This window comes from Phalacrocorax aristotelis, chromosome 3 (genome assembly GCF_949628215.1).
Source record: "Phalacrocorax aristotelis chromosome 3, bGulAri2.1, whole genome shotgun sequence".
Lineage (NCBI taxonomy): Eukaryota > Metazoa > Chordata > Aves > Suliformes > Phalacrocoracidae > Phalacrocorax > Phalacrocorax aristotelis.
In genome coordinates, this window is record NC_134278.1 from 72,489,391 (window position 1) to 72,517,342 (window position 27,952).

Sequence of the window (27,952 nt, forward strand, 5' to 3'; positions counted from 1 at the left end):
TCTGAGGTTATGCAGAGATGTTGAGTCTTCCATGGGAATAGCAAAAACTGCACGCCTAAAAATCAAATGCCAGTGCTCCAGGGAACAGATGCACTATGATTTCCCATTTTTGCAGGGGTAGGGTTTTGTTTCTAACATAGGCAAAACATCTTGCTCGTATTCTTAGAAACATCTGAGCAGTAGATGTTGAAATTTTCTAAATAAATTCTCTAAATAAATTCTCATTAAGCAAAATTCCCCAGCTGGGGATATTTCAGAATACACAGTTTGCAAAGGTAAAATCAACTAGAAAGGGGTAAGATACAGCCTGAGTCCTAATTTTTCTGAGACAGTAAGGATAGAAGAAATTTAGGCGCAAGGCTTCACTGAGTAAAGGTTCACTGGTATAACAGAATGACATAGTGTAATGTCATCTGAGAAGCACCCATGAAAGATCGCAGCTTTAGATTCCTCCAGCACAGTCTGATTCAGAAATGGTTGAGAGCATAGCAGAGTAATTGATGGCAACTGTGCAGGCTTTATTCAGCAACAGTTGATAATTTGATGGAGATAAAATAAGGGTGCACCATACCCTTTCATTTCATGCATATAGAACGCTTGCAAGTTTCATCTGCCTCGACTGAACTGGAATTGCAGCCCTGTGCTGGCTGGTTGTATTCACTTCTGTCCTTTGTGGAAGGTTCAGGAATAGGAATATATCACTGGGAAAAAATTGACAATAAATATCTGAAGACAGGGAAATGAGCTTGTGTGCCAGATGGGTACAACTTAGTGACACTCTGATGGAGCCAGTTCACTTCAGAAGAGGTATTTATCATTTGTAATTGAAGTGGTATTTGAAATTACATGAGCATGTTCTACCAACATCACTTGGAGAGTAATAGGATTTATCAAAAGGTATTTACGTTAACCCCTTGGCCTTGCTGGCTATCTCCAGCAAAGTGCTACTCACAGGCCTATCCTACCTTCTGATATCACTAGTTTTATTTGTTTGCTTAATTTTCTCAGAAAATGGGTAACAAGAGAATTCAAACAGGATGCTTCACTGTTTAATCAGCATGCATATCATTTAGAAGAGACAACTGAAGCTAGAGGTACAAGAGGATGTTGTATAATGTATAGTCTCGATGATCAATCTTTTTCTCTCATAAATATCCACTCAGAACCCCCCAAGTGAGTTTCCTTTGACTTTGCGTCCTCTCTGTATTGATTTTCCGATAGCAGTCTAATTCCTGCATTTGTCTGCAGAAACTGCTAATAGAAAAGCAGAAGTTGCAATGTGTAAACATGAGTTTTCACACAGCACACCCATTAAAAGCTACATTTGTTTAGACAGTTAACAGAGTAACACCATATGATGTACTGGACAGATCTAGACATGGAAGGATGGAGACAGTCACATGGGGAAAATACAGTACTGGTGCTAATTGGTCACTAATTAAAGTAGATAGTTAGGCGCTTATGTCTAAATCCAGGAAATGCAAAAATACGTTAGAAACACGCAGCTGCCTCCAAAATAGCTGGTGCATGCATGCAACCCCATGCAGAGCTATGCCGCTGTAATACCAGGGAGCAGCAGAGCCAGGTTAGCACGGGGCTCTCAGCAGGATTAGCCAGGCTGGGCACAGAGCCATCCTGGCGCTGGTTTACCACGGCCAGTCCCAGAGCCATTTTACAGCTCCCCATAGTACACCACATTCCGTAGCATAGGGAAAAACTTCAGGGAGAAGGAAGCTAACGCACCAAGAGGTGCATTGGTGTTGCAGCTGGGGATGTCACTGGAGGATGAAACAGACTGTCAGACAAAGCCATCTGGTCTAGCCTATAAGAAACCTCAATCCACATCTCTGAAACCACTCCTAAAATTAATATTCTAACTCCTAATATTCTACTAATAGTAATGCCACCACTGCTGTCTTGTCAAATAAGGCAGACCTACAACCAAGGTCTCTCTTTCCTGCAGGTGAGGGCTCCAGCCAGTGGGAGACTATCCAACTTGTTTGTTTTTTCATTTTAGGGTGTTTGGGGGTGGGGGAAAGGTGAGGGAGAAGGAAGGCGAAAAGCCAAAGTGAAAAGAGATTAAAGAAAAAACAAAGCAGGAAGCAGATTTGTATGAGGGACTGGAAGAGAGTGGTGCACCGAAGGTGAAGACAGAGAAGATCCTACGCGTAGTATGGCGTGCAAGGTGGAGAGGTGATTTGTACTGACAGGGGAGAAAGAGGAAATTCTCTCCTAGTGGGGTGGGGAAAACAGCACCTGATGCTGTGCATTTAATCCTTAGCAGTCACAGACTCCACATTTGGATTTTCAAAAGCAACTGTCTGAACAACTGGAGGTCTAAATCCTTCAGTAAATTTGGCCCTATGTTTTTTCAGCTCATCTCAGACCTTATATATGAAACAATTAGCAAGCTGAAAGTTACTTTACTGAATTATTCATAGACAGATTGCATTTAATCAAAGTATTTCAGAAAAAAACTGTTTGTTCACATATCAAAAAGCCAGCAAATGTCAAGCTCTTTAGCATGGATCCCTCACTTGGTAAGGTGGTATTAACTGAAAATAGAGTTATGCACTGGCTATTGACCTAACATTACATATGTTAGGTCAAATTTTGGAAAAAGCAATGCACCAAAAAAGGGAATGACCCACAGGATAAAGTTTACTGTAGTCTGTAAATCAGGGCACTTAATCTTCTAACTTCCCACGAGTGGTGACCCCACAGTGCATGTGCTGCATGAAGCTACCTTTGCTCTTCCTTCAGCTACCAGCGCCCTGCTCCTTCCAACCCCAAACCAGACGTATACCACATTTCAGATGATACAAACTTTGGTCGTGAGCTACAGCAGAGGGAATGTCTTGCAGAACTGTTTGCCTTTGCTGTAGAGGTAACTGGGTCTTCTAGGCACTCAGTTTTTTCAGCAAACTTTTAACTGTAGAGTGGTAAGACATTGCTGAGCACTGAAATGGAAAGCAAAAATTTAAAAACTTCAACCCAACAGAGTAATATTCAAACTCTAGAACAATATCCGGTAACTCTCCCCTCATGTGAGGGACTGGAAAAGAGTGGTGCACTAAAGGTGAAGACGCTGTCCTGTAGACAAGTATGCACACACACATATATATGAGGTAGCTGTAAGTGTAAAATGCTGACTTACACTAGTTCAGGCAGCTTATTGCAAGAGCCCAGAGAGTTCTTTTTCTAACTGAGTTTTGACTCATTTCCCAGACAGTTACATATATAACCTTGGCTTCCTGTCATTTCCTTGACACATGCACATATAAACCTGAAAGTTTTAAAGTTGTATGTAAAGTTTCATTTTCAGTCTATACAGTCAGATCAGGAGTTTTATTCAGTGTCAGCTGGCAAAATAGCTGTGGGAAATATGGAACCTTTTAATTTTTTAATTCGGAAAGAATCTCTCTCATTTAAATAATTCTTTCTTTTTACTCTTGCAGTTTCATGTTGCTGTTAAAATGTGAAATACGCAAAGCAGCAAGTAGATCTGCGTATCATAAATTATCTCCCTCCACTTTTAGATTAGATTCTTTGGCAACAGTATTTATGGAATGCAGTAAGCGTTTCTTTTAAACTTATACAGAATACTTCTGGAAGATAATGCCTACAAAATTGCCTGTTGAAAAAATAGACTATATAAATCAATTATTTAGGACCTCTGAAGTAGAGCAATAAAATCTATAAAACAAATATAAAAGGATGCAATGCAATTAACATAGTCATGAATGTTTACACAAAAATAGCAGCCAAGCATTTGCAAAAGGAGAAAGAATGTCATTCATTTATAATGAATTAAGGCAAACAAATTAAAGGCACCTTGCTCAATTTATTGAGTTTTACCCAACATCAAGGCTTCCTCTGGACCAATTTGATTTTTCTGCAGTCTTTGTCCAGAGCCACGTGACTGGAGCAAAACTATGAATTGCTTTAAGCACTCCCAGATGCTGGGGTTGTCAGTCTTAGATCATACTATTTCCAATTCTTGTGGAAAAAGAAAGCGTATATTCTCATTATACTCGGCCTTCAGCTGAGTAATCTCCTGATGGGAGATCTGAGTTTAAAAACCAGAGCAACAATTATGATCAACTGGTCTGATTTCTGTTGTTCGATGAAATAAAAATTGACTCTGTTGTTGCTGATGATATTATTTAGCCTCCACTGTATTTTACTTCCCTGCCTCTTGCTGCAGCGACCTTAGCTGTATCAGTGGGACTCTGTGTGCGCTGCTGATTGAGCTAAGCCAGACTTTAACATCACACCTTGTAAAGGCAGCTCCTATTGCCTTTATGGGGGGCTCTTTCAAAAGATGTCACCTTTTTTCCCTTTCTTTTTACCTCAAATTAACACAAGCAGGCTCAGCCATATATCATTTGCATTTAAGAGCACAATACACTGTGTCTTTTGAAGATCTGCTTAAACTGTTGTTGCCTTTTCATATTCAAACAGCATAAAGCAAAAAAAGCTGTATGTTTGTAACTTTGTGGAAAATGTTTGTTCATTTACTGTAGAAGAAATGCCATAGTGCCTTCTCCCCAGCCTTGCCTTTTTATTTCACAACCACATTCATATCCATGGAGAGAAGACTGTTGCAAGGACTGTATACGATAGTCCCTGCTTACAGCCTCAGATGAGTTACAGACCTCTTACATTTGTAATGTCTTATGTTGGCCAAAGGATGGGAGATGACAGATGTGCATCTGGGTAGGAAATCTCACCCTGGATTGCATAACGGAAACCCCAAATACATACAGAGGTCATGTGGCATGTAAATCCCTCTTTCTTTTGGACAGATGACATGAGAAGGGTGGCAGGACAAGGCTATTGCTCCAAATCAGCATGTTGCACCAGCTGCATCTTAACTCAGCTTAGGTTCATTGTGCCAAGCACAGCGTGGTGAAGAATTATTCCTCCTGTGATCATCTGTGTCTGATTTGAGGTCAGGAAAAAACTACAGCACTATGCTGCAAATGAATGAAATGCAAGTGCTGCTGTGGAAGAAATTATGATACAGGGTCAAAAGTGTGACTCTCCCACTGAATTCAAAGATTTGGTGGCTTGTTGGTCTCTACAAGAATTGAATTTCACCCAAGAGAATATTTTAACAATTGCTTTAATCATTATTCGCTTGTGTATTACACCATCGGCTTCCATACAGTTATAGATCATAGCAATTAGAGGATAAACTGCACCTTTTATTCTCATTCAAGCTCCCTGCCCAAATGACAGCTTTGTACCTCTAACTCTCCCCAAGGCAGAAGGCTAAAATTTTCCCAGTCTTTATTACTGCATGTATTGCTCACAGAAGTGGCCAAAAAGTCTCTGTCTTCTCAAATGTAGTACATTTGTTCAAGCCAGGGGAAGTAGGTACAAAACTAAACATATGTTGAAAATTCTTCTCCTTTTAACCAGAAACATAAATATTAGATGGAAGTAAATTGATATTAGACCAAGCCCTCAGCCAAAACCAAAGGAGAAAGTTTGTTGTAGTGATGAGATATTATTTTAGAAAAATAAGGGACATCAAAAGTTTTGGGTTTGGTTTCTTTGTTGTTTTTTTTTTTTTTTTTATTTCCCCATGCTTTAAATCTAAGCTTCAGAAATGTGGAAACAGCTTCATTTTTAGCCTTGAGCCTTGCCCCAGACGTGATCCCCCACAAGGACAAGTGACTGTGTATTTTATATGTACACAATGGACTAACTGTTAGACTAATGGGGGGCTGCAGGAGGTTTCAGGGGCCCCTTCATTAAACTAATGACAAACATTCATCTCTTATTACAGAGGATACATTCTCTCCTATATCCCTGTTGCAACTCACTGTATTTTCTCTTTTTTAAAAAGGCTTTTTACTTGTGTTCTCTGAATTCTTAAGGGAATATAAGATGAGTAAAAGAGTTATTACCTATTAATTATCAGCCAAGATTTCTAATATTAATAGGCAGCTGAGGTTCTTGTAACTGCAAGTCTTACATTTCAGCTTCTCTGGGCTTGTGGACATGGAAGTCTAAATCCATTTTCTGTGTGGTTTGCATGCACAAGAACTATAAGACCAGTTATTTGCCGTAGTGTTGAAACAGCAAGCTGTAAGTTCACTTTTTATATACCTAAAACCAGGAATACTGAGGATTCAGTGCATGAGTTTAGTGTGCCACCTGCAGAATGTGTACATTTAAATGAGAGACTTGGGCTGGTGGTCTCCATGCTCCTTAAAGGTCCTTTTTGGAATATTTCCAGCTTACAGTCTCCCACCCTTCTCCTGTGTCTTATGCCTTCTGAAGCCTGGTTTTATCACCCTGCAGACTGAAAGTCAGGACCTCCTGTTGCCCTCAGGTTGAAAGGAAGCAACATGCCTTCCTCTCCTAATAGCCACACCTGTCTCCTGATAATACGCAGAAAGCCAAAATCTTGGGCGGCACAATTAATTAAGCAATCTTCTCATGTAAATTCCTTTCCAGCCTCTGTAAAAACGAGCGACCAAATGCCCACATAGTATGAGCCTCCAGGTGTTTGCTTTATTTGCAAATATTTGAAAAGATATCCCCTTCCTGCAAGTCTACTGAAAGGTGAATCCTGGCCTACAAACATTATAGGTTGCTTTCCTAAGTCTTTCCCTTTCCTCAGGGAACCCTTTTGCTATTGGGGAGGAGCCACAGCTCACCTTAAGACAGTCCCATATATTTCCTGTATCTCAACCAGACAGAGGTTCCTTCCACTGGGTTTTGTTTGTTAAATGAAAGGTGGCAAAATTAAAATCCAAATCATTCCCTCACAATACCTGCAACCCCCAGGCTGCCTCTACTGCTCATCCCCTGGCTTTGCTTTAAAGGTCTTTTCCATCCAATAGATGGAAAAGGTTTGCTAGAGCAAACCCATAGCCAAGCAGCCAAAACTAGGAGGGGGTGATGGTCATTTTAGTGGAGTTTTATGGCTGCAAAAACTCTGAGAAGAAAACAAATCAATATAATTTCAGAAGAGTTTGGATAACATTGCTTGATGTTGGGACTTATTCAATGGGGAATGGTGAAGGCATATGAGTACCCCACGTGCTGTTTTTCTGCATAGCTCAAGACTTTTGTAAATTAAAGCAGGGCTGGAAGATCCCAAAGACGTTTGGCAGAGAGACTGTGAAACATTTTATAACATTTACATCATTGTCTTATGTTTTTCAAGGGAAATTACTCATAGTGTGATTTCTACTGTGAGTAGAAATGTACTCTCTCCTGCAGCACTGCACGCTAACTTGCAGAGAGGCAAGGATTAACTGATGATAGCAAGGTGAGAATTCCCAAAGTTTGTCCAGTGTCTCCTAATTTAAACTCTAACTGTCCTTTACTAAGCGAATATGGAAACAGGTTAATGCTTTGGGGATGTCTGCGGTGAGAATCTGAGATGGGATGCTGCACATACTGTGTACAACTCAGTTCTCAGCTTCAGAGAGGCTGCCAGATGTTTGCACTTTGAGCATGCTTTGTAACATAATCTGCAAAAGGAATAATCACATACCTGCTTTGGCAGTGTGTCCAACTAGAAGAAATTGTTAAAGAAGTTGCTTCAGGGACAGCAATGCTTCAAAGAAAAGTTTTTGAGAAAGTTAAGATGCAAAAAATATCAGAAGTCTTGAATTGTGCAGAACACATCTGTAATAACAAGAAAATGAGACAAGCTGTATTCTTGCAAGCAGATACAGTTCTAGTTGAATGAAAGCAACCTAGAGGAAGGAGATGCTAAACAGGAAAAGAATGAACAAAAATTACAGTAAGGAAATTTCCAAATTCAGAGCCCCCCCAAAATTTTCTGTTGCCACTATTTTCTAACAGTCTACCTTTTGGTAAATATGAAATACACATAATGTCACTTTATCTTTTAAAGAAGACTTTGCCTATCAAATAAACCTAAACTGCCACTGCAGAGTTGAGCTTTGAGCTGTGCCCACTATGTGATGCAACACATTCCTTTTGCACTTAAAAACAGTAGTACTAGGCTTGTCAGGAATGAAGGACTGGATCTTATACTGAAAGCAAGTTCTACATCAAGAGGCAAGGTAAAGCCTATAGAAATTCTGCTGTGTTTTCTTTATGTTATGCTCTAGAAGTGAGAAGAAACTGCTGTCATTGAAACTGTCAAGGCCTGTTGGGATTTGGCTGACTGGGAAATGAAGAATGCAAATAACTGAGTATAGGAGAGTGTTTAAAGAAATTCCAAATGCATCATGTTCAGAATATGTGCAATTTTGCAAAAGCCAGACACAGACAATCTGACATTGTCCCCAAACATGGGTCCTGTGGCTGGCAGGGTGGTAAATGTGCTGCAAAAGCAGCTGTCGTGTATGTTCTGATTAAAAAAAGGCCACATATGGAGACCACCTTGCTGCACCTTAGTGCTGCTTTTTAATTTTGAGTTGAAACCACTCTTTAAAATAATTTGAACTTCGTATTTGTTATTATGTGGACTTTCCAAGCATGTAATTATTACATTCTGTTATTACAGTGGTAGAATCTGCAGCAGTCTTTCATGCTGACATTTTAATCACTAGTACTTACTGTTGCAAAACCTCTCACAGGCAGAACTGATTTGTAAAATCAAATCTTACATCATTTACAGGGTTTGACATCTTACATAATTAACTAATTTACCATACACATTGATTTTCCATGGAAAAAAAGGTGTTAAACAGAAATTTGCATCTATTATTTTCTTCCAGTGGATCATTTTGTGTGCTATAAATGATCCTTTTTTAATCCATTGTCATTTCCATCAGAGAAATTTTATTACTTAGATAAACATGTCATGGTCTTGCAGTCTGGTTTTCAGGATTATTTCTCTTTTTAGAAGTGCAGGTTATGTTTATGAGTGTGGTTGAAGTAGTTAGTCCCAGAAACTTACCTGACAAAAGGATGGTTCATATCTTTTCCTCTCATTTCAGCCTTTCCATAAAAATCAATATTCTGTTTCCATATGAATTATAACTAGCTTACTGAATAACCTACCTTGCATAACAAGCTTTTCTTACTTCTTACTTTTATTAATGATAGAAGCAAAAAGTAAATATAAAAAGACACTAGTGTTTTATATCATCTCTTCTTTGTATAATATTAATGTAGCTGAATGACTGGATCGATTTTTTTAACTCTAGTTGCAGAGTTAGTGTTTTGGAAGCATAAAAATTTTGTACATGATGGAGATATAAAAATTATGCATTGCATTTTAATTCCCTCTACACTACAAAAAGGTGGCTTACTTAACCCTTTTTAGTTTATAAATTCTCTCTTTCAGATAATGCATAGTTAGTTGAATAGAATTTAGCTGATTAGATATATCAGTTTACGTGAGTACAATTCCTTTGGTGCTTTGGTGTTACAGATATACCTATCATGGTAAAGGTTTTGGAACATAGGAAGAATGAATAAATTGATAGGTGATAAGCAAAACCTGTCTTATACATTAGTCAAGGATGCAGATTGAACTACAACACTTAGCTTTGACATGGGGCCTTTCCTGCGGCGGTTAGAAGTGATACAGGAGCACTAACTGTTCCTTTAAACACATAGAAAACCTAGGTTCTTGCTTACAGAACAGGCGGGCTGCTCTTGCCAAGGTTTCAGATGCCCATTTCCTTAATTCAAAGCTGGGTGCAACACTTCCTCAGGGACCAGTCAGGTGCCCCAGGCACTGCTGTCTCTGCCTTAAGCCAGGTCCTCCCCAGCTTCCACAACAGTCTGTGGTTCTTTCCTCTCCCTCCTACCTGCTCCTACAGAGAGGCCTTGCTGTCCTCCCCAGCTTTCTGTGGGCACTGTCATTCTCTTCTCCCTCCACACCTTATTTCTGGGCAATATGAGCTATGAACACAAACACAGTTATCATCCGTTTGTTGTCTTGCAGATTCACTTCAGATCGAACTCCTCCCCAAGCTGCTGTTGCTGCCCATCTCCCTTGCACTTCATGGATCTTTAGCTGTTAATATAGTAGAAGAAGAACTCAATCTTCCTCTATATGATTTCCTTCTATTTTTTTCTTCATGCATTTGGCCATCCTGCCAGTATCTCAGCCCTGACTTCTGGGCATTCATAGAATCATGGAATAGTTTAGGTTGGAAGGGACCTTTAAAGGCCATCTAGTCCAACCCCCCTGCAGCGAGCAGGGACATCTTCAACTAGGTCATGTTGCTCAGAGCCCCGTCCAGCCTGACCTTGAATGTTTCCAGAGATGGGGCCTCTACAACCTCTCTGGGCAACCTGTTCCAGTGTTTCACCACCCTCATCATAAAAAATAACTTTTCCTTATATTCAGTCTAAATCGTCCCTCTTTCAGTTTAAACCTATTACCCCTTGTCCTATCACTACAGGCCCTGTTAAAAACTTTGTCCCCATCTTTCTTATGAGCCCCCTTTAAGTACTGAAAGGCCACAATAAGGTCTCCCCGGAGCCTTCTCTTCTTCAGGCTGAACAACCCCAACTCTCTCAGCCTTTCCTTGTAGGAGAGGTGCTCCATCTCTTTGATGATTTTTGTGGCCCTCCTCTGGACCTCCTCCAACAGGTCCATGTTCTTCCTGTGCTGAGGGCTCCAGAGCAGGACGCAGCACTCCAGGTGGGGTCTCACCAGAGCAGAGTAGAGGGGCAGAGTCACCTCCCTTGACCTGCTGGCCACGCTGCTTTTGATGCAGCCCAGGATATGGTTGGCCTTCTGGGCTGCAAGTGCACATTTTTGGCTCATTTCCAGCATTTCATTCACCCATACCCCCAGAAGTCCTTCTCTGCAGGGCTGCTCTCAATCCCTTCATCCCCCAGCCTGTGTTGATATTGGGAGTTGCCCCAACCCAGGTGCAGGACCTTGCACTTGGCTTTGTTGAACCTCAAGAGGGTTACATGGGCCTGCTTCTCAAGATTGTCCAGGTCCCTCTGCATGACATCCTGTCCCTCAGGTGTGTCAACTGCACCACTCAGCTTGGTGTCATCTGCAAGGGTGCACTTGATCCCACTATGTCATTAATGAAGATAGTGAAGAGTACTGGTCCCAGTACAGACCCCTGAGGGATCATGGAACAGATCCTCCTCAGAATCATCCACTGAACAGTCCACCCATCAAATCCATATCTCTCCAATTTACAGAGAAGGGTTTTGTGGGGGACTGTGTCAAAGGCCTTACAGATTTCCAGATACATGACATCTCTAGATCTTCCCTTGCTCACCGATGTAGTCACGCCATCATAGAAGGCCACTAGGTTGGTCAGGCAGGACTTGCACTTGGTGAAGCCATGCTGGCTGTCTCGAATCACCTCCCTGACCTCCATGTACTGTAGCATAGCTTCTAGGAGGATCTGTTCCATGATCTTCCCAGGCACAGAGGTGAGGCTGAGAGGTTGGTAGTTCCCAGGGTCCTTCTTTCTACCCTTTTTAAAAATGGGTGCAATGTTTCCCCTTTTCCGATCACCTGGGACTTCATCTGACTGCTGTGACTTTTCAAATATCATGGAGAGTGACTTGGCAACTGCATCAGCCAATTCCCTCAAGACGCTGGGATACATCTCATCAGGTCCTATAGACTTATGTAGGTTCAGGTTCCTCAGGTAGCAATGAATCTGATCTTCTCTTACAGTGGGAGAGACTTTGCTCCCCCAGTCCCTCTTGTGGTCCATCCATTCAAGAGGTGTGGTAAGAGAGGTTGCTAGTGAAGACTGAGGCAAAGATGTTGCTCAGTACCTCAGCCTTCTCCTTGTCCATTGTTACCGGTTTGCCAGTCTTGCTCATTGGAGGGGGGCTATGCTTTCTTTGACCTTCCTTTTCTGACTGATGTACCTGTAGAAGCCCTTCTCATTCTTTGCGTCCCTTGCCAAGTTCAGCTCCAGCTGTGCCTTGGCCTTCCTTACCCCATCCCTACACAACCAGGCAGCGTCTCTATACTCCTCCCAGGATACCTGCCCCTGCTGCTACTGCTTGTGCATCTCCTTGCCCTTCAGTTTGACCAGCAGCTCTTGACTCAGCCATGCAGGTCTCTTGCCTTCCTTTTGTGATTTCTTACACCTGGGGATTGAGAGCTCTTGCACTCTATGGAAAGCACCCTTAAAGACCTGCCAGCTCTGTCCTGCTCCCTTATCCCTACGGCAGTTTCCCAGGTGGTCCTATTGGTTAACTCCTTGAAGAGCTGGAATTTTGCTTTCCTAACATTCAGGGCCCTGACTTTACTCTTCACCTCACCCATATCCCTCAGGACTGCAGATTCCACCAGTGCACGATCACTACAGCCCAGGCTGCCTCCAATCTTGACATCACTGACTAGCTCACTTGTGTTGGTGACCAACAGGTCCAGTATTGTGTCCCCTCTGGTAGGGCTGTCTAGTACCTGGCTTAAGAAGCTATCCTCAATGTATTGCAGGAGCCTCCTGGATTGCCTACAGCTCATCGTGCTACTTTTCTGGCACATGTTGGGGTGGTTGAAGTCCCCCAGCAGGACAAGAGCCTGTGAACACAATGCCTCCTATAGCTGGAGCAAGAAGGCCTTGTCAGTAGGCTCCCCTTGATCAGGCAGCCTGTAGTAGACACCAACATCAGTCTCCGATTTTTACCCAGAAGATTTCAACCTGCTTGTTGAACCTATTCTTCAGAGACAGCTCTTCACAGTCTATCCATTTCTTGATGTAGAGGGCAAAGCCTCTGCCCCTCCTTCCTCTCCTGTCCCTTCTGAACAGCCTGTAGCCATCGACAGTTGCACTCAATAACAGAATTTGTTCCACCAAGTTGCAGTAATGGCAACTGGGTCATAACATTCTAGCAGCATGGTGGCTTCCAACTCCTCCTGTTTGTTCCCCATGCTGCATGTTACCTCTGAGTTCAACAAACCAGGCTATATCTAAACATTACCAATTAACTGTAACCTAATCTGCCTACCCATTTGTTCAGCTTAAACTGCTCTAGGCACTTATTTTGCACCTCAGTTTTGGCCATATTTTTTTTCTCTGTCCTCTGATCACAGCTTGAGCAGGACATGGGATGAGGCATTAACTACAGAGTTAAGTCCATTTTTGTCCCATTGGAAATATAAGCTAATGGGAGACAAGGAAAGAAAGAACTTTAGGAAAGAAGGCCAGAAATGAAATCTGTTAAAACAAAATGCTAGTTTTTAGACTTTTAGTCATAGGGCAAACAGGATTCTGCCCCAAGCGGCTTCCCTTTGCATGGGCCAGAAGTCCATGTGAAGACCCAGGGTCTCATCAACATTCAGCGGTCCTAATGAAATGCTCAGATGGAGTACAGCTGGCTCATCTCACAAGCTTCATCACCCAATTACTAGTTTTAACCCTTGTCAGAGCTCTTGTGCATAATGCCGCTGATCTTTCCTGGTCACACCTTCCAAGCAGAGCGTTTGGGAGATACGTGCCTTTTTGTAGCCAAGATCTGAGTCAGTACATTTTTAAACGTCCCTTTGCCCTCAGTGTGGGGTGTTCTGACCCTCCTGAAGCCTCAAATTTACAACCCTGGAAAGTATAACAGTGTGAGAAGGTGACTGAATCTGATATATATTAACGAAAAACTTGAACACCAAAGGCACAAGTGAAAACCAGCAACAATAACAAAAGTAAAAAGTGCTTATCTGTGCATTTCCTAAGGAACAGACATTTCAAGGGACAGAAGCAAGCTGTGGATATGATATGGACTAAGATAGATAGAGAGGACATTTAAAAGCTTTCATCTTAATCTAAGATGATCCGAAATGGGAAGGAATCATAGAATCAAAAAGGACAATCACTCAGGGACACCGAAATTAAGCAGGGGACAGTATGGCAGAGGAGAAGATATGCTGAATGATTAAATGAAAATTACTAGAGGTTAATAGAAGATCTTGAAAAGTAAATGACTGAATCAGCTGGACCAGACAGCCTGCAATAAGCATAGCAGGACTAGAAAAAGAAAAGTGTGTAGATTAGAGGTATATAAGTAGATTGGAAGAAAATAAAGCTGCTATTCTCCATACTGTGATTTTAACATTTTTTTTTTTACATTTATGAAGTGTTCAGGTTTCGTCAGGGAGCACTACGCTTCTCAGCTCCATAGTTATGAAACAGCAAAGTCTAATGGCATTGCAGTTGTGATTCAGCAAGGCCCATGCTTGAGTGTGTTCAGGTAGCAAGAACTAAATGAATTCCAAAAAACCTATGTACACGTTTTGCTGCATAGATATCCATCTCATTACTTTAAAAACTTTCTCACATATGCTTTAACATGAAAGGCCAATAGGCTTTAATTATAGAGGTAGGAAAGTTTTCATGCCTTTGAGTAAGCTTAAAGGTTGCATGGACTGACTCGAGGAACAATCCCAGCCAATTATGGAACCCAAAGGACATAACAGAAAAAGGCTGTGCTGAAATTGTGGTTTCTGCCATTACTTTCAATGAAAAAAGCCTGTATGCGATGGGTACAGCCATATATCATTCACTTTTTGCTTCTGCGGCCAAGATCATAAACATAAAAAACACTTTCCAAAAAGGAAGGCATGTTTTTGCTCATGTAAAACACCTCTCTTTCCAAGTTCCTGTGGTGAAGATTGAGCATCAGGAGGGTTGGGGTTTTTTTTTCCGCTCAAATGTAAACCAATTTTCTAGGACAATGTAGAGGGTGGGAATGGGTAGAAATGATGCATTCACACAACATTTGGCTAAACTGTTGCTCAGAAACCTGACAGCATGAGGATCCCTATATCATTTGTGACCTCAGGGGAGAACAGCATTAGAAAATAAAAAAGGGATTATTTCTTTTTACATATACAGTAGCTAAAGACTGCTGTGTTTTGATTTAAGAGTAGCAGAATGATGGAAGCAGGTCCACAAGGGATGTTGGTAAGCCATTTAGCACATCCACTTCTCCAAAGGTACAACTGGCTGTGCCTCGACTACCCTGACAGATGTTTGTACTTAATCATCTGAAGAGATGTGCTTAAGACCTCTGACAACAAAGAGCCTACCACCTCACTGAAATCCAGTCCTTCGCTATTCTGACTGGTGATGACCTCAGCAACATCTCACTTGATGCAGTCTGAGATGATTATTTTTTTTTCCTATTCAGAGAGGTCACAGAGAACAGTTTTATTCCCTTTTTTCCTGGTGGCCTCTAGCATTTCTGAGGATTATTACTATTTTTCTAAGTCACCTTTTCTCCAAGATAAACAAACCAAATTCCTGTGACTTTTGTCACTGGTCATATATTTCCTCAAGCTCTGCTCACTGCTGTTGCTGTCCATGACTTTTCAATTGTTCAATACCCTTGTTATATGTACCCTATTTATATGTAGCGCTGAAAAGAAGGGCCAGTGCTGTGGTTTGATGATCTCTCACCAGGGCAGGCAGTTCTACCTTTCACCATTTAAGGCTGCTTTCTGGGACCAAACTTCTCATTTTCACAGACAACGGGAATGACAGAGTGATGAAGCGGGAGTCCTAATTAAGAGAATTATCTTTGAAAGTCAGGCACCAACCAGTAATCTTCTAACTTACATTTTCCCTGAAACATAACAAAAGAAGTCTAAATTCTTTTCTCTTCCAGATACAGGGGTATTAATCATAGTTCTGACTTCTTAGGGAACCTTTCTTATTCCCTACAACAAATGACAGACTATACAGTCCTTTAACTTAAGCTGTTCTTTAACTAAACTGTTCTTTTCTAAGGAAGTTAACTAGTTAATTAGAAAATAGGATGGGAGGATTACTTTCTGCAACATCTGAGTGATTTAGGAGGTTAATTATCTATGAAAATATTAGATTAGGGTTTTGAAATCTGCTTTTGAAAATGTGGCTCAGACCTAAGTGACAATGTAAAAGCAGAAAAAAAATTGCTTATTTTTAATGTATGTTTACATTCTGTTTAATGTATGTTTACATATTTTAATGTATGTTTACCTCATAATCCTTTATATGTCCTGCTCCAGTATCAAGTTGTTTTGTTTTTATTAATTTCTTTGAGACAGATATTCCCAAGATGTATTTCGTTCCTCTTGACCATTAAAGCCATATTAAATGTACGTATTTTTAAGACGTTGCAAGAGTCACCTTTGTTTCTCTTTTCCCAAGCCAATAGCATCCTATGGCTCAAATAAACAGCCCTTACATAAGCTGGGAAGCAAAATTCCACCTCCCTCATTTCAGTCTACCTCTGCAAGGACAGGAATTGCAGCTAAAAAAAAAAACCAAAACAAAAGCCATGCAGCAAGCCTTAGCACCATGGCTCAGATGAAGTATATCGCTCAGTTACTAGTGAGCTCCCCATTGTGGACTACACCCGGTTACCTTCTCCAGGAGAAAGACTGGGTGTATTTCTGGAAATATTTCACTCCACGGATTGTTCCCGAAGGGCAGTACGGCCATGACTGCCCCAAGTTTGGCTCCCTCCACCTTGCACAGTTTTGTAGCATTATTCTAGCAGGCTTTGTACTACAAAATGTTTCCCACTTGACCACATGGCGTGTGACAATACCCTTGGTTTCACACTGTAAAACCATCAATATTGTGGGCTGTAATGCAGCCCAGATTGCTTCAGATTCTCTGAGATGGAAAAAGACCCCAAACCAAAAACCCCCCAAAACCTGACTGTCACCTCCTAGTGCCTCAGTGCAGCAGATGAGTCCCCAAGGAGGCGCAGGGCAGAGCACTGTGTAGGACTTAAGGGCAGCTTCTGCTCAGAGGGGAGCCAGGCGCCGGGAGGACCAACAGGATGCACGCTATACCACTCAGCCATGTATTGCTTCCTGCCACGGTTTATTTAGCAGTACAGCCATACCCACTGAGACCTGCTCAGAAGCAGCTAAGAAGAGTTATTTAATTGTAAATACAGTTTCACACACATAATCCTCTCAGGACTTCTAAGGGAAAAGTATGTCACAGTATGCACAGTTTATGGGTATAGTTTAAATTCGGTTGTAATAAATAGCCATTTTCCTGCCACAGAAGTCAACTGAAATGGACAATAACTTCCTCAGAGCTCTCAGGTGCCAGATAGACATGCAAAGATGCTTCGTTTCCACTGACAATTTCTATTGGCCTGTTCAGTGCACAGAGAAGACAGGACATGAGGCCCAGCTCTCTCTCACCCATGGATAAGTGTCCTACCCAGGGACCTGGGCAGGGGCAGACAGTCTTACCCTGGCCCTCTTTAAAGGTGCTCCACTTTGCATAAAGACGTGAAGATTCCTGGGCCCAGGGGCAGAGACCAGCAGCCTCCGAAGGAGGAAGCTTTGCAGGAAAGTGGCAGATCCAAGTTTAAATTCTTTGAGGCAAGAGGAAGACTCAACACTCATCTCCTACACCTTGCATGGGAGGGCCATGTTTGCCTGTAAATCAAGTGTTGCGGTGTCAAGACCACTATAGCCTTTTGTCAATTGAACTACAAATGAGGAATTGTTTGGCAGTACATTTAGGGACAGGTAAACGATTTTAAACTGGCAAACCTTCTGCGAAATTATTAGGTTGTAGCCATGCCTCGTTACAGGTAAACATACAGAATTGTGAGACACATCAAAAGTAGAAGGATACAATGTACATTCATTACTTCAGGGAAGTAAACTGCTCAGCTGGGTAAATGGTCCCAAAATGACATATTTTCTCTTGTTATGTGATGTAAAACACTTTCTGTTCTTCCAGGAACATAGACCTTTGCTTACAAAACTTGAGTTTTGAAGTCCCTCACAAGCAGCTTTAATTAATACCTGAACAGACCAAGCAGGAGCATGCCTGTAAGGCTTGTGCAAGCATATCCTGCTACTTAATTCTGTTAAGATATAAACAAAAGCCATACCCCTCAGGATATAAGAATAAGCAATAAATATTTCATGGAGATGGAAATAAACAGGCAGGAGGAGTTGCGAGATGATAGCTGGCATTAGCTTACTGCGTGCTCTGTAAACACATACCAATCTGAACTTAAAAGTATGACAGGGAGAAAGCCAGAAGCTGGAAGGACGAAGGCCACGTTCAATTGAATTCTTGTGCTTCTGAAATTTCTTGTGCTGCATTCACACGAAACGTTATGTTGTTATTAAATTTGTTATCAAGCTGGTGATCTGAAGTCTCACATCCCATTTAAAATAAAATTTTGTTCCTGAGAGTTGCAGCTGTGAAGAAATCCTTGAAGACATAAATCAAACAGAACTGACGCAGTCTTATCTTCAAGAGACCAAAGACAATCAAAAGAATAATTTTCAATTGGGCTGAACTGTTCATCCCTATACAATACTGACTCTGAAATCTGAAGATGACAGACTAAATGTTAACATTGTTAACTCTTTTACTGCTGATCATTTAAGTGGAAAGTTAGCTAGTATAGAAAATATACTTAAAGACAAGAATCCACTTAGATTCTTGTTCCACTTAGAGCACTGAGTCAGCCTGATTGTACAATCAAACTGATCCTACTAGGTGTTTCTGAACAGAAATAAATCTCACAAAAATATGTTCATAAATTATTCTTTTCTGAATAGTTGTCATGAGCTCAACAATTTTCCAAGGCCACCTAGAAAATAAAATTCTACAGTCAAGAGCTGAAAGTTGATTCACCTCTCCCAAAATGGAAGGTGATTTAAAAAAAAAAAAAAAAAAAGTTTATCATTTAATCAGTACTCTTGCATGAATCAGCTGGTCCATGGATTTCAATACAGTCAGTATCAGTCAAAACTGATAACAAACAGTAACCCTGTGCTCCCCCACAGCTGGGCTGGGCCTCTCCTTCCCAAATTATGGTGGTATGCACAGAAGACAGGAAGCAAACTTTGCCCATGAAAACAGCAGAAGAATCCCCACCGAACAAAACTCCACACCCAGAGTACTTCAGTATTCACATCAACAGTCTAGGCAGATGATTGCAGCAAGCATAACATCTTGTTGTTACTGGCCCAAATTGCAAGTGTAGAATGCTAGGTAAATGCTTGGGTTTTATGTGAAAAAAACATTGATACAAGAGAGGACCAGATGGGAGATTAAGGAGGGAATGCAGAAATGAAAAGTTTCCACCTGGAATTTTAAACCAACAGCAACAGTGCAAGCGGTTAAAACCAGAACCTGAAGACACATTAATGCAGCCATAAAAGCTGTTCTTAGGCCTTTACTTTTTTAAGGTAGAAAAGCTTTAGATGTCTGGGGCTTTTGTAGCCAGCAACCCCTCTTCTTGGCTGCCAGGCTCCTAATTAATGCTTCATCCCACAACAGAGTGGCAGCACCACATGTAGTTTTTTCCCAGGGGGGATCCAGAACCTGAAGGAGTTGGAGCCAGGACTTAGGAGCTAGCTCTGTTGTCCTCTTCAGCTCAGGGGTTTCAGTGCCAACGTTTACATCTATAGAATGTCTTAGACGTTTTCAAAACTTCTAAGACATTCTGTCCTCCTGGAAATGTAAACAAAAAAAAACCAAACCAAAAACCCAAACCAAAACAAAAACAAACCCACCAAACCCCAAATAAACAAAAGAAAAAAAACCCAAACAAAAACCCCAACAAAACAAATGGCTGGGGTGGAAATCACCACTCTTAGTTATGCAAAAATGGCAGTAATCTCTCTCGAATTACTGTGGAGGTCAGCAGCTCAGTTTTACTATTTCACTCTAAAAATGGTACCTTTCAGCACTGAGGCAGAGCATGTGCTCTGTGCCGAGTAGGAAATGACATAGCGAGTCTTTGGGAGAAACATGGTGCTTGTACGTTTTTGTGCTGCCTCCTGCCCAGCTACTGCTCCCATCTACAGTGCTTTAGCTGATGAGACTTGACATCACCACTTAAAAAGTCTGGCAATCTCACCCTGCTAAAGCCAGTTTTTCACTGTGTGATTTTGACCATCTGGATGCAGCACCCTTACTTGATTTCTTATTTTTTATGAAATACCTCTTTTTATGAATTCCCAGGAAATTGAGTTTCACTTTTCTGCTTGATTCAAGCTGACAGTGTCATCTGTCATTTTCTTCCAACTGGTTAAACTTTTTCCTTCAAATTCTTTTGGCTTTGGGACAGATCATTCATCCCAGATTTTACTGGGTCTCTCCTCAATAATCTATAACCTGCCTTTGAAATAAGTTTCCAACACTTTCTCTGCAGGCTGCCTCCTTCCTACATAGGTTTAATAAAAAAGAATGCAAAAGCGTTTTTTGTTTACTTAACCTAAGTTGTCACATACTTTCTGAACAGAATGCACAGCCCTATTGCTTACAATGCCAAAAGTAACTGTAAATGAGTTTGGCATTAGCACTTGAGCCTTAAAAAAAACATTTTCATCACTAAAAACACCATGAGGAACATTATTTCTCTTGGCAGCAGATGTTTTAGTATATACTGTGAGCTTCAATGGTGAAGAAAATGTGAAGCCATACCAAGAGGCAGTAAGGCACTCTTGGGAGGTGGAGCTTAGATAAGTTGCCTAGGTCAGTAATAGAAAATTATCAAACTTAAAGTGCCAACTACATGCAGGATTGTATATGTATACTGTGCATAGAGTCGATATGTATTCTAGACTGGACCGCGCCGTATCCTTTCTAATGAAAAATATTGCTACTTTCAAAAGTGTGCTAGACCCCTGTGTCATCTTTTTATTTGCATGTGTCATTGATTTTTCTATTTTTTAAGGCCTGCCTCAAGTTTTAAATGGAGGTGGGAGAAACACTCAGCCACAATAAATCAGAAAGATTCTTTTCAGAAAAGGATCTAAACACAAACCCGGCCAACAAGTAGTACTCACAGCAACTCTGTTTCTCATCCTACTCCATAGATTTTCCTGCATTATTTTCCTTAAAGCTAGCATGCTCCTAGCTAACCTGAACCCTTATCTGCTTTTCCCGTGGGAGAAAAATAAATCCAACAATCAAAATCCATGTTGATTCTACTGAAGCTTTCCCGAACATGGCTTTGAATCTGGCTTTACTCCTACACAGCCTACAAAACTCTGCAACCTCAGTGGTATTTACCTCAACTGATCCAAATGATATATACTCTGCAGATTTTTTGTCTGTTTACCGGGACATGTTTAAACAAAAATATATCTGAATAGGTTCATTTTCAAATATTGGGCATGGTGATCTGGATTTGTGTTGCAATATTGCTTGCACTAAATATCTCTTTATCTAGATACCGCGGTACTTGGGATGGAGGACCTCTTCTCAGGGGACCCGAATATGTGGTTTTCCCTCAGCTGGGAGTTTGTTTCTGCACTACTTCTTTCACAGAGTGTATAGAACTTTTATTCAGGTAAGGGGAAGAGAGGACTAGGCCCCCGCAAATGTTGGATCATGTGGGAACTTCAGGAGAATTCTTGCAGCATTTACAATGTAGAACTGGTGGAGAAGAGAGGTAAAGGTGGATACTTGCAAACATCAATCTGAAAATATCACAGTTGACATATCGATCTCTAAATTTAGACTCAGGCGTTCAGGTATACCACATGAAATGATTGTGAATTAAATTTCTTGTTCAGTTTGCTATACTGTATGGTATCTTGCATATGTTGTTAAATTGTTACTGTAGTTCATCAAACCAAGCTATATCCAGCACACAACTATAAGCATTACGAAAACTATGCTTTAGATATGCAAATGCAGTAATGCACAGATGTTTCATGGCTTGATTTCTACCGTGTGAAATCTGGGCAACAGGACATGACAACACCATTCAGTGAATGTATATGCTGATCTATACATCCAAAAATTCATAAATTCCCAGAGGATTCTGGTATCAAGGGGAAAAGTCAGTATGATTGTAACAGACAGTTCAGTACTTTTAAAAGAGTAGCAGTCAACACCCTAAAGACTGAATTTCTGTGGATTTCCATATTTCAGTTATGGATGGTGCCATTCCCTCCAACTGCCCCATCAACGCAGCACTGCTCGGCTTTGGAGAGGCCCTGGGTAAGATTCCTGGGCAAAAATGTAACCAGCACAACACAGAGACTTGGGAGGGCAACAGAGACAACCCAGTAGCTCAGGTCAGGACTCAGCCAGGAGCCGTTACACCAGTGCAAAGCCAGACCAGAGCCAAAAAGCTTGCCCAGTGCTCTGGGACGGGACACCTTTACTTTGCTCAACTCTCCCGCTCTGGGGAGGCTCCTGCTGCGGTGCAGAGCATGGCGTGACTCTCTGGAGCCTGTCAGGGTAGGATGCTGAGTGCCTCATCAGGAGACCCCTCTGGGGATGTTGCAGCAGCACAGCATAGAGCAAGCTGAGCAGCCCTGCACCCCAGCCACGGGGCCAGGCTAAGCGCCAGGGTGCCTGATGTAGGGCTCATCACCCATGGTTCAGTGCCAGCCATCCTCCTAACACAGCCTCCTGTGTGCCTGCCTGTGCAAAACACTCTTGCTATTATCCATGCTTTTTCATCATGCCAGTCTCTCTTACTCTGGGTGAGGCAGAGGTAGCTGTGTTCAGAAATCACTTAGACATAGTACGTATAATGTAACAGTGCACAAACACGGCATATTGCATTCTTCTGTCAGGCCTTGGTGGAAGGAGACGATCATGAGTTGCACTAGAAAACACTTAATTATTCAAATGGATACTGACTAGCTCCTAGATCTTAGAGGAATCTGTCCTCCTTGGTGTTATGCCTCTTGTTACTGATGTGCACGTAATGCGCACTTTTTTTAACAAACAAAAAAACCCAACCCCAAAACTTCACCAAGCATGAGTCCTGTGGTAAGGTTCAATAAACTCCAAGCCAAGTACTTTTCATATCTTAACACTAGAAGAATGTTGTAAGTCTTCTGTATTCTTATGAAAGCATTTTTACACAATACAGAAAATTAATAAAATATTCTTTCATAGAAATAACTAAATGAAAGCTGGTGTGTGTGTGTGTATCTGAAATCCAGAGTGAGCAATATAGAAAATTCACTAGGTCTGTTCCACATTCCATAAAAAGAGGTGCTTGAAATGTCATAAAGTTCATGAAACATGATGATAAGTGACAGATGAATGATCTTGTTGGTTGCCAGTAGAAGATTGCACTTTTCTGAGGTGGGAAGGACACCTTTGATACTTTTGGCTTTTTTTGACCAGATTGAATTCTGAACAAGTCTGTTAGAGTTGAAAGCGAGGGGAGAAGAGAGCATCGTTTTCACACAGTTTTTTACTCAACATGCCCATATGGAAGACGGGACAAGCAACCTGCTTTCCTTTCTATTTTTAAAGAGCTATCTTCTGAAAACATGTAAAGTAGGTTCCCAGCATTGAGGCTGTTAAGCATGTCCTGAAGAGTGCTAGCAGGCAGGACGGGGTGCGTGGTACTGTATGAGAGGGGGGTATCACTGGGGCAGCTGAAGTGCTGCCTATCCAGATCGTTGGCAGCACATGTGAGGTTTGACTGCTGGAGGGGATAGCATCTATGAGTACTGGCAGAAGTTGAAGCTGGATGCAGCTTCATTCCCAGAGGACTGTACCCATCTCCAGAGAGCATTCTGGCCCTACCAGGCTAATCCTTTGATATCCTAGACCACGTCTTGCCAAGCCGTATATTCTGGTTTTAATCAGACCTTGATAGATGCTCTTGTGGAGAGCTTTGGCAATAGGGTTGCAGAGGGGAACAGAGTGAGCACGCAGCACTGAGTCTTCTGTGTAGGAGAGTGCTATGGTTCCCTCCCTTTTCGTTCCCTTCTTACATCCCAGTCTCTTTATTCAGCAAATGTCATGTTTAATCATATCACTGAATGGGCAATGCAAACAGCACGTTTAGTATACTATCCCCAGTGCTGTCCCACCAAAAGTCAAGCTGTTGCAGGGCAGGAAAAGTGGGATGAAGATTAATCTCTCTAGTCCCTCTGCTCTCGCTGGATTCCTGCAGCTGTCTGCTACCAGGCCGATATCACCCTCCAGCAGCAGTATATGTAGGAGGAGTAATTCCCACAGGTAGTTCATCATCATCTGCTTACAAGTGCTGTCACTTCTGTGCAGTGACTTAGAAAAACGATGCACTGGTAAATCTTACTAAGATAAGGGATGGTAGAAATTATAGCCACCAATAGCTCAGGTTATACTGGAGTCAATGGTCTTGTGTTCCCTGAAGCCATGACAGTCATAAAACAAAACCAACAAGTAGTATAGTCTTAATCTATTTTATGACATTCATTCCCACCATCTCCTTTAAAAAAACCTCCCTCTGATTTCCACAGCACAGAGAAAATCAGCTGCTGGCGGTTGGTGGGAACTAAACTGCTACTCTTCTTTTGCTGTTGGGGAAGGTAAACAAGAGGCTGGTTCCCCACACCACACAGCTACATGCTTTATCATAACTAGAAGACATTGTCTTTTCCTTAGTGGTGTGAACTATCCTAGTCGATCTTGCCTCCTGCCATAGCTGCCAAAATTATTTTTATGGTTGTAAGTGTAACCCTCTTTACTGAGATTTAACTGAACTGGAAACAATATATGTATATGTATATTCCTTAGACCCATGACAAGGGCTCAGTTGCCTCTTAGCCTCAAAATAATAATGAAATAACTCCCTACAGGTTCAGCACTGTGCAAAAAGTGTGCTTACATCACCACAGACCATCTTGAACTCTCACACCCTGAAGCTGTTGTGGTTGATAAATGATACCTTCCTAAGGGAGGAGGGAATGGTTTAGTTTTTATAGCTTAAAGATGATAATGCATTTATTAGTCACTCAGCGATTCTTTACATCAGTTTTGCCACTTAAAAACAATTTGTAACAACACTCTGATGGCCTATGCTAGGCAGCTTTCACTCCCTCCAATAAAAGACCTCACCCATTTAAAAGCATAACTACACTGACATTGATTTAATAAATGAAACAGCTGCCAACTTTTTTCCTCTTTAAAGCGGACTGCTTGCAAATAGATGGGCAATTACTCAGCAAAACAGTTTCTTATCATTTTGCTAAGTGAGAGCACTGATCAAACTGGTTCAGAATATGAACATTTCTGCACATTTGTAACGCAAGGAAAATTACCTTGTGTTGCAAAGCACTGAACCCTGTTATTAGTATATGCAGAGTCACACATACATAGAACAGAGAAAAACTGCTACTGAAGGGGAAAAACAGATCTGGAAGGTAGAAACTTAGTAGGAGAGAACATAGACAAGAGGACGACATTCAAAGAATTATAGAAGAGAAGCATAAAAAAATTGTAAAGGGAGAAAAAAAAACCATGCTAAGAGGTGTCCGCTACTGCTTGGACAACCACAAGGAGTTAAATTGCAGTGGAAGCTTTTAGCTAAAGCTAAAAGACTTTAAAGCTGAATGATAATCCATTAGCTTAAGGAGTCAAAGCACAGGGTGGGAGGGAAACCTATAAAAATGAAAAAGGGAAGGAATGATCCTTCTGGAGACACAGATTGAGGACTCACACACAGGGAAGAGGGCCACAAATGCATAAAGCAACTATGGTCCACACACTCCCTCAGGTCACCCTTTGCTTCCTGACAAACCACAATTTCATTTTTTCAAGGGTAAAGTACAGAAGTTTCCCCAAGAAATGCAGCTCAGCACAGAGAACCATTGCTCCTGCAGCCACAGCAGTTGGTGAACACCTGTGCAACATTCAGTCTGGGAAAGATTTAGACCCAGACCAGGCTCCTTTTGAGTCACATCACATACCTGCCCTCCTTACACTGCTCACCCTGCCTCAAAGCAGAGACCCCCATTATACAGCCTCTGCCCTAGGTTAGGCTGAGAGTTTGAACACTGGTGCAGGGCTTACCTTAGCAAAACCAGCTCAGGACTCCCTCTTTACTTCTGACAGAGCATCCAACTTCCCTGCAAGCGGGAGGTAAGCAATTATCAGATGAGCCGCCCCCCACCATTTTTTTGTTTTTTAAACTGAGCCCAGGCTAGCTACAGGTGCAGCTGCACCTTGTGCCCCTCTGCCTAGCTCCTGGGGCTTCAGCCTTCACCCTCGCTGCTCTGTCCTCCTGCCTGTTTCTGGCACAGCCTTGGCATTCCCCACAGATGCTTTAGTGTCTCCCCAGCCCCAACCTCTCCTGCTGCAGGGCCTGAGCATTTCCTGCAGATAGGCCCAGCGGTTGGTGGTGTTCGGGGCTGTGTCAGTGGCTCCTTCGATAGCACATCCTCCCCATGGCTGTGGGCTCAGCAGTTCCCCTGGGAGCCACGCTGCCCTTTGTTTTCCTGGTGCTGTAGAAAGTTATGAGGAATTTGTCTGCTGAGATGACTTCCAATTATAAGTTTATGAAACCACATTTAAAAAAAAAAAAAGAGCCACTTAAAAGCCACCCATGCAGACCATTTCTCCCTTCCAGTAGGATTTTGCGGTTGATGTAACATAACTGCACTGTCCCTCCTGAGAAGTGCATTGGAGAGAAAGCCAGAAATATTGTGAGGAAGCTGGCCCTCCTCCTAAAAAGAAGAAAAGTGACCTTTTCTGTTAACTGCAAGATGAACGTGCACCACCTCTCACCTCTGCTTTTGGGGTATTCAGCACAACCTCAGGTGATTTTTGCAACGTTTCAGCTGACCAGCAGATTGAATGCGTTTAGCTTATAAGTAAAAAAAGGTGTTTTATAAGGCTGGCAGCCCCGCACACCCTCTGAGGGCTGTGAAAGACAAGCTGTGTTCTTCCTGGCACTGACCGCCCTCATCCATAATCCCAGCCCAGTGAGATGCCTCACAGGCGCAGTTAAGGTGCAGCTGAAGTCTATGAGAGATGATTTGTGAGCCAGGTGCAATTTAAGCACTGGCAGCTAGAAAAAACATCTTTTTTATTTTTAAATGAGCAGATCTGAGGTTTGAGTGACTGAGAACCAATAAATACGGATGTGTTTTTTTACAGAGTGTCTTTTCAGAGTAGAGCTGGAGTTGGAGCTCTTAACCTCAGAAGCTGGGATGGAGCCATACCATATATATTTATGTGGTAGTACAGGAAGAAAGGTTATCATGTTTTAGTTAGCTAAAAGAAGTTTAGTCTGAAATGTTAACTTTCTGCTAAACCCAAGCCTCAGCTCCCTCCCCTCCCCTTAGATTGTAAAGCAATTTCACACCATAAAAGTGAATTTTGAAAACACAGCTGCTTGCCCTCACTCCCTGGTCAGAGTTAAACTGAGCAAAAACTAATCTGGAGGAATTTAAATGTTATCTTTCTTCCTATTGAAAATTTCACTGGATAATCTACCGGAGTCTTAACTGACCACCAGAGTCAGCGTCTGCACATGGCTGTCTGTTTGTCCCTCTCACTCTATGTGCTTCCAGAGCTATCATTTTCACAATCTCCTTTGGCTCATGGGGATTGCTGGTAGTGCTGCTCTGGGAACTGCATGTCTCTGACAGCAAATCCATGAACATCTTTTATCTGGACACAGATGTCTTCCTCCCCAGCTATTTACAGACTCCCAAGAAGTGTTAATCAGGAAGTTTCAAAGAGTAAAGTATTTCCAGCTAAAAGCAGCCTTGCCCTGAGGAGCAACTATTATGACTTTGGGAGCATCAGCCTGTGAGCTTAGTGTTGGAGTGAGCCCAAATAACACATTGGCACTGTTAAAGCATCTTTGTCATCCTCAGAACCCAGTGATGGGGGATCTTTTAAAAAGAATACATTGTCAAATCCTACCAAGATCTTGTGAGATAAAGATTATGAAAACAGAGATCTGATTCTTGTGGCAGCTTGTTATGATGCAACTCTTTTGGGCTATCAAGTTTATGGTTTTTCTTGAGGTCTTTTGAACTCCATAGGGTATGGAGTCCATGATATCAAGTATCATATAACAAATTTGATATATTTCATCCTTATTTCTATATGACTCGTCTATATCACAGTTTCACAGAATTTTTGCTGCAAAATTCCTTTTAGCTTTTTTCTTCTTTCTGAACCTGCCATGCAGGAGTAATCCAGCTCATGATTAGGAGTCAAAGGCAGTTGTGACTATGGTTCCTCATGTACAAATGCCTGCCTCAACTTAGGTTTGAGGGGTGCTTTCCGGAAAGCTGAAGAGTGCAGGACTTCAAGACACAACTGTGTAGTTC

General features: G+C 41.8%; 1 long non-coding RNA gene across 1 annotated transcript; it reads right to left on the reverse strand.

Moving 5' to 3' along the window:
• Window positions 1-1,029: 1,029 nt before the first annotated feature.
• On the reverse strand, window positions 1,030-25,907 carry LOC142055778 (uncharacterized). Its single transcript, XR_012660043.1, has 3 exons — window positions 25,680-25,907; window positions 7,520-7,653; window positions 1,030-2,960 (listed from the first exon to the last, which is right to left on the reverse strand). It is a non-coding gene; the product is annotated as an uncharacterized LOC142055778 (long non-coding RNA).
• Window positions 25,908-27,952: the final 2,045 nt, after the last annotated feature.